The sequence below is a fragment of the Camelus ferus genome, chromosome 2 (genome assembly GCF_009834535.1).
Source record: "Camelus ferus isolate YT-003-E chromosome 2, BCGSAC_Cfer_1.0, whole genome shotgun sequence".
Taxonomy (NCBI): Eukaryota; Metazoa; Chordata; class Mammalia; order Artiodactyla; family Camelidae; genus Camelus; species Camelus ferus.
Genome location: NC_045697.1, coordinates 47,279,522 through 47,287,509, shown reverse-complemented (window position 1 = coordinate 47,287,509; position 7,988 = coordinate 47,279,522).

The following is a 7,988-nucleotide window of genomic DNA, read 5'->3' as shown; positions in this document are numbered from 1 at the left end:
GTGTACACCAGGAAATTTCATGTTTATATAAATGATTCTGTCAGTGATTCTGAGGCTCATGAAAATCTGATCACCACATTGTTCAGTGCTGGGCTAGAGCTCCTTAGGTTAGTGCTTGTCAAACTTTAACATGCACACAAGAGATCTTGCTAAAGTTCAGATTCTGATTCAGCGATTCTGTATTTCTAACAAGTGAGCAGGTGACGCCCTTGCTGCTCAGGTGGGTCACAGAGTCAGGGTGGGGCAAAGCCTGAAGCTGGGAGGCAGGAAGAGAGAGGCTGAGACGGAGACAGAGCCTGACGGCTCGTTCCTTGGCAAACTGACAGAAGATACATCACAGAGTCTGCAAAGCTGACAACTAGATTCCTGACCGCCGCGGCGGTGCCATTCTTTTGGTTTAAACAAAGTAGTCCCTGAAGCAGCTGGGAGACTCAACCCATTAATTCGGTCCTCAGGTAGCTACTTCACCCGACCCTTTCTCTCCGGTTCCTTGTTCAGCATTACAAGATGAAACAAAGGCAAAGATGTGGATCCAAAGTTCAATCAGTCTGATGTAATTGTTCTTAATTAGAGTGCAAAGTACTCTTTTTGTCGGCCAGCACGTCTGTGTTGATAATAGTTTCGTGTTTACTGTTCTAATAAAAACTATTTCTCACTATGATAATAAAAGCACCTAAAAAGCTGACGCAGACAGTTTCCAAATGGTAGATGAGACAGAATCAAGTTTTTCTGAAGAGCTTGTGAAGGTTTAATTACTAGACACAGCCTTTCCTTTTCTGTTCATTGATACATTCAGTAGTAATCATGGCCCGGGTAGGAGGCTAAGCGTTAATATTTGTCATAGGTATTATGTGGTCCCAAGGGCTTGGCCAAGAAAGAAATTCAGCCTCTGTGTGCTGTTTGATGAAACTCACAGGATCCACTCCATTTGCTCCATTTATTTATTAAATGGAAGACTATGTGCAAACCCCTGTTCCATGTCCTCTGGAGGAAACCCAGAAATGAAGGTAGAGTTCCAAATGGTAGGGAATAAACAACAGGTGGGCTGGACTTCATTCTAAATGTGAGTCACACCAAAAATGAGTGTGGGTTTTTTTTTTAAGGAGTCATCTCCACTCCAGATTTCAATGTATGTTACTCAGCATAAAATGGGCATTTAATACCTACCGCAATAGCTGTTTATTACGGCAAAGCTCTACTGAACTGATGTATTTATTAGTGTAAGCAGTATTTGCAGGGCTGAGCAGAAGGAGCTGGGAAAGGTAATGCTCTCAAAGCTTTTTATCCCCTATGGACAGAAGTTCATCAAATGAAAAGTTTGAAAACCTCTGGTTTATACTGGAATTATTTCTCAAATAGCAATTTCAAGATAGATGAATGATAGTAAAAATCACTTAAAAGTATGTGTTAAGCACTCACATGCAAATTCTTTGTGACAGAGCTATGCTGTTTCAGGAAACTCCTGGAAGTGATCAGGGAGAGAATGTGAGACCACTGGGGAGGAGAAGTCCAGAATGAGGGCAAGGAGAGAAAAAAATGTCCATCGTGGAAAGGGCTGAGGGAAGGATGTGTTGATCTCAGGTCTAAGAAGGGTGATGTAGAAGGAGAGGCACAGAAACGGGTCACCAGCACCTTGAAAGACTTGAGAAGAAAGCAAAGGCAGCATGAGGACCATAACCTGATTAGAGAGGCCTTACCTGACCAATTACCTAAAGTACTCTGATCCAAACACATCATTTTCTATCCATTTACACTGCTGTAATTTTTCCTATGATGCTGATTATTACTATTTGACATTATTTTATGCTCTATGAATATATATTTGTTTATCTTCTGTTTGAATTACAGTGTAAGTCCCATGACGCCTGGCACCTGGTCTTTTTCACTGCTGTACCCATAAGCCTAGAGCAAAAACAAGTACTCAACAAAATACGTGTTAAATGAATTAAGTGAATGAAACCAACAAAGGGGTTGGAAAAAGGGAAAGGCAGAATGCTAGTACCAGTTTTAGAACAGAGATGAAGTGAGTAAGGATGGGGATGGGGGAAGATAAAAAACTAAAGAAACATTTTATTGAATATCTCAAGACAAAAAGATATATGAGATCCTAAACTTACCCCAAATCCAATCTAAGTGGCCTAGAAGCATTGTAAAATATTTGTGAGCTTTAGAATAGAAGCATCAAATAATTCTAAGGGAGAAAAACTGAGCCCCTGATTCTGGGTAAAAGGGCCCGTAGACTCCAAAGACCCTCCAACCCTCCCCATCCCAGCTGCAGAAAAAGGCCTTGGGCAACTTCACTTGTCCCAGGGGTTCATCAGACCCTCCTGGAAAGTCATGCTAGCGGGGGCATCCAATGTCACTTGGGAGCTATTCAAGAAAAGAGGAAAGCAGAATTAGTAGGGGGAAAAGCTTTATAAATCTATTAACTAGTCAGAAAAGAGAATTTGACTAACCACCCCTCCTACCGCCCCCTGGTCCCCTCAGACAGTGTCTCATTGTTGGGATTATGTTTACTTGAGAAAAGACAAAGCCTCAGCTGTGACTCTGTGGTTGTGCACGCCTAGTACTTATTTTACCAAATGTCTTTGTGCCGGCAGGCAGGAGTGATGCTGAAGAGGCTGGTTTAGGCAAAGGACAAAGGAGCAACTTGTGACTCCACTGGGAAGAGAATGCATTCCAAATCACCTCCATCAGAGACCCGCACTGATTTGTCCTTGCCTTGTGTGTACTGATAGCCAGCTGTTAGTCCTACTCAGACCAACAGTATCTCCACACAGGAGAATCCTTCTGCCCTGAAAACAAAATTCAGACGCAGGTTGATCTGATAATGGTGGTTACCTCTAAAGAGTAAAGGGGAAGAGGGACACTTCACCATTTTATGAAGTCTAAAAAAGTGGTGAAATTTTTGTTTCCTTGCTTTTTTTGTTGATTTTTCCTTTTTTTATTCTTATTTTTTATTGAAGTATAGTGTGTTTACAATGTTAGTTTCATGTGTACAGCAAAGTGATTCAGTTATCCATATACATACGTATGTATATTTCCTCAGATTCTTTTCTGTTACAGCTCATTACAAGGAACTGAATATAGTTCCCTGTGCTACACAGTTGTTTCCACTTGATATTTTTAAAACTGTAGTTTTATAAAATAAGACATTGATGGATTATGCGTACTTTTTTACTCTCTTTTTTTTTCCATTTGACATTTCTAATGTACATATCTTTTTAAGAAAATCAGGTTGTAGGAGAACATTGTGTTAAAAAAAAATGTTGATGGCCATTAGATTGAAGATGATTTAAAAATATAACTACCAGCCAGGTATGTTTTACAGTACTATGTAAATATTAGCACAGGTATGTCATAATAATAACTAATTCTTACTCATCACTATGTCCTGCTCTGGGTTCTTTGCTGTGTGTTCATTTATTTAATACTTACAGCAACTGGATGGGAAAAGTACTATTTAATCCCTATTTACAGCTGAGGAACTGGCACTGGCTGGGGAAGAGTGGTAGATGTAAGTAAACATCAAAGGCTTGTGGTTGTGTCACTCATAGCTCTGCAGCCATAATGTAGACATGTCATGTACGCTGTCTCGGATTCGTTTTCTTCACTTTTTAATTGAAACTTAACACATGTATAATAAAGTACATTAAGTATACCAATCTTAAATGTATAGCTTGATGAATTTTTATGTATGTAACCGCCAGGAAATCATCACTTGATTAAATAGAAAAAATTTCCAGCATCCCCCAAAATGGGTTCCTTTGAGCCCCTTCCTAGTCAATATCTACCCAAAAGGTAACCATTATTCTCGTATCATCATAGATCAGTTTTACCTGTTCTTGAATTTCACATAAATAGAATCATACAGTATGTACTCATTTTTGGCTTTTTTTACTCAACATTATATCTGAGGAAGCCACCCATGCTGTTGTATGCATTAGCAATTCATTCTTGTTTATTGCTGTATAGTATTCTATTACATGAATATTCTAGAATTATTTATTTATTGTCTTGTTGATGGACTTTTAGGCTGTGTCCAGGTTTTAATTATTATTAATTAAACTGCTATGAATATTCTTTGTTATATATATATTTTTATAATGCTATTTTTAATATTCACTTGAACATATTTAAGCCATTACATAGTGTCATTCTTTCTCTGTATTTACACTCTATTAATATTATAGGTTATATTGTATCTCCCCCCTCCCCAAATTCATACTTGAAGTCCTAACTCCCTGTATCTCAAGATGTGATGGGATTTGGAAATAAGGTCTTTATTTTTCTTTGTTGTATCTTTTAAAGAGCAAATTCCTGTACTTCTCTTGGGTGTATAGCTAACAGTGGGATGGCTAATTCATAGAGTAGATGTATATTTAGAGTTCATAGATATTGCCAAACTGTTTTCTAAAATGGTTATGCCAGTTTATACTCCCACTAGCAATGCGTGGAGTTCCAGTTGCTCCACATCCTTGCCAACTCTTTGTCATTCTAGTAGGCGTATAGTGATATCTCATTGTGGTTTTAATTTGCATTTCCCTGATAACTAAGAATGTCAAGTGGCTTTTAATATCCTTGTTAGCCATTTGCATATCCACTTTTGTGAAGTGCCTTTTAAAATCTTTTCCTTATGTTTTTTAATTAGGTGGATTGCCTTTTTCTCATTACATTATAGGAGCCCTTAATACTTTCTTGTTAGGAATCCTCTGTCAAATACATGTAATTGGGAATAAATTCTCACAGTCTGGCTTCTCTTTTCACTCTCTTAATGGTGTCTTCTAACACTCAATCCTTTTCAGGAATTAGGTAATAGATGTATTTTATATGACACATAAAGGAGAGAGCCTATCTTACTAAGTTATCAACAAGTACAATGTAATTAAGTTTATATCAATAGCTTCAAATAAAGCCTTTTTCAAATAACAATTTTATTCATTCATGCATACACTTCAATATTCATCCCAAGTTAATTATGTGCAAGGCACTATGCCTTGGGTGCAAACATGGCTGAGATTCTTCTTGCCCTCAAGGAACTCCATGAGGTTGCAAAATAATGTAATAAGAGAAATAGTAGTAGATTTGTGTTCATTTCCATGAGATCAGGCTAGAGTGAATGTACTATGAAGGAGCCCAGTAGGAAGAACATTAAAGCAATTTCACCAGGGGACATTTGCCTAGACCCTTGAATGAAGAGGAAGGAAGCGTTCACCAAGCAAAGTTTCTGGAAGGAGCACAGAAGGCATGGAGGGGTCAAATGCAAATACTCTGTTCTTGATAAAGCACTGATTTCCAATATGTGGTTTTCAGACCACCTGCACCAGATTGACCTGGAGTGCTTATGAAAATGGCAAGCTACTTACTGCCTCTCACCCCAGAACTTCTTTTTCTTTTTCCATTGAAGTATAGTCAGTTTATAATGTTGCATCAGTTTCTGGTGTACAGCATGTTTTAGTCATACACATATGTACATATATTCCTTTTTATATTCTTTTTCATTATAGGTTACTATAAGATATTGAATATAGTTCCCTGTGCTATACAGTATAAACTTGTTTATCTATTTTATATATAGTAGTTAGTAATTGCAAATCTTGAACTCCCAATGTGTCCCTTCCCACTCCCTTTCCCCCCTGGTAACTATAAGTTTGTGTTCTATGTCTGTGAGTCTATTTTTGTTTTGTAGATAAATTTATTTGTGTCTTTTTTTATTTTAGATTCCACATACAAGAGATATTGTATGGTATTTTTCTTTATCTTTCTGGCTTACTTCACTTAGAATGACAATCTCCAGGTCCATCCATGTTGCTGCAAATGGCATTATTTTATTTTTTTTATTGAAGTATTACAATGTTGTATTACAGTTTACAATGTTGTGTCAATTTCTGATGTACAGCATAATAGTTCAATCATACATATATTCATTTTCATATGCTTTTTTATGACTAAATAGTTTTCCATTGTATGAATATACCACAACTTCTTTATCCAGTCATCTGTTGATGGACATTTAGGTTGTTTCCATGTCTTGACTATTGTAAATAGTGTTGCTATGAACATTGGAGTGCATATATCTTTTTGAATTAAAGTTCTCTCTGGATATATACCCAGGAGTGGGACTGCTGGATCACATGGTAAGTCTATTTTTAGTTTTTAAAGGACTCTTCATACTGTTTTCCTTAATGGCTGGACCAAACTATATTCCCATCAATAGTGTAGGAGTCACCCCAGAACTTTTAAATTCAAATTCAAATCTTTGGAGGTAGGACTTGATAATCTGTACTTTAAACATGCCCCTAGAGTGGTGGTGATCTTTTTTATACCCTTACATTTGAGAATAACTGAACTAGAACGCAGGGAAACCAATAAGACACAGGTAATCGTGCCTAGATCCAGGTTATGAAGAGCTGTTCCTTGAATTTCATGCTGAAGAGTTTGGATTAAAGCCAAGTGGGCAATGTAGGGTTGTTAAAGGAGTGTTTAAAGGGAAAATTTTTTTTAAATCCAGATGAATGATCTTGATAAATTTAGTCCTTTCCACTTCCTAACTGTTAAAATCATGAAGGGGATTTGTGTGATCTGTTTGACAGTATTTTAACCATGCCTTGAGTATAAGTCAAAGGAGAAAGTAATATTTGTATTCCTTGTTCTAGACCAGCGATCAGCAAATTTATTCTGTAAAGGGCCAGACAGTAAACATTTTATGCTTTGCAGGCCACATAGTCTCTGTTATACCTACTCAACTCTTCTCTTAGCAGGAAAACAGCCAGCTAGCATTAGGAAATACATGAATGAATAGGCGCAACTGAGTTCCCATGAAACATTATTTACAAAATCAGGCAAGCCAGATTTGGCCCGTGAGAAGCAGTAGTCTGCCCTCGTTAGTTCTAGATAACCTCACTCAGTCTCGTTAAAGATGTATAATGCAAGGTTTAACTTCAAGAAGTTTAAACCATGGTAGCTATCTTCTCCCCCCAAATCACGTTAAATGTTTGTGGTTTTAAATAAATATAAATCTGAAACAAATTAGGAAGAAAAAAATAGTAAAAGCTAGATTGTGATACATTTTACAAGAAAATGCCCTTGATACTGAAAATGTAATGAGAAATAAGGGGGAAAGTGGGGAGACTGTTTTAGTCTGGATTTTTTTTTTTAATTGAGACTTTACAACCAAATATAATGCATGAAGCTTGATTGGATTCTGGATCAAAAAAGGAAAAACAGCTATAATGAATACTGGGCATTTGGGGGAAATTTGAATATGATCTACATATTAGATGATATTAAATAATTATTAAACATCTTAGATGTGACAATGATGTTGCAGATATGTAGAGAACGTCTTTGTTCTTAGAGATATTTAAGGATTTAGGAATTAGAGTGTTGCGAAAATGGTTCAACAAAAACAGAGAGAATAAGGCAAAAATCTTAACAACTGTGAAATCTAGGTATAGAAATTTCAGTACTGCTCTTTCAACTTTCCTGTGGCTCTGACTTTTTTTTTTTTTAACATTTTTTTATTGATTTATAATCATTTTACAATGTTGTGTCAAATTCCAGTGTTCAGCACAATTATTCAGTCATACATGGCCTTGACTTATTTAAAAAGTAAAATTGGGGGAGATAAATATTGTAGAGTTCAAGATATAGGACACTATTTTCTCCTTTGGAAATGCAGAAGAGGACTGGTCTACATCAAAAACAAAGTTAATATGGTATTAGAATTCTACCATCAAGTAATGGAAGGCCTCATAGGCACCATCATTTTTAAGCCTGGAGTTGCATTTGTAACTTTTGGCTCTAATTTACCACATTCCCACTCCAACCCCCATCCACTTTTGTTTTCTCTCCCCCACCCCACCCCTGATGTTGCTGGAGGGAGGGGCGTGAAAAAATCCACATTCCACCAGAGCACATGACATGTGGTGAAACTGTGGACTGTGGTCGTGTTCACAGCACTGCCGCACATCCTTCCTGGTGAGGGT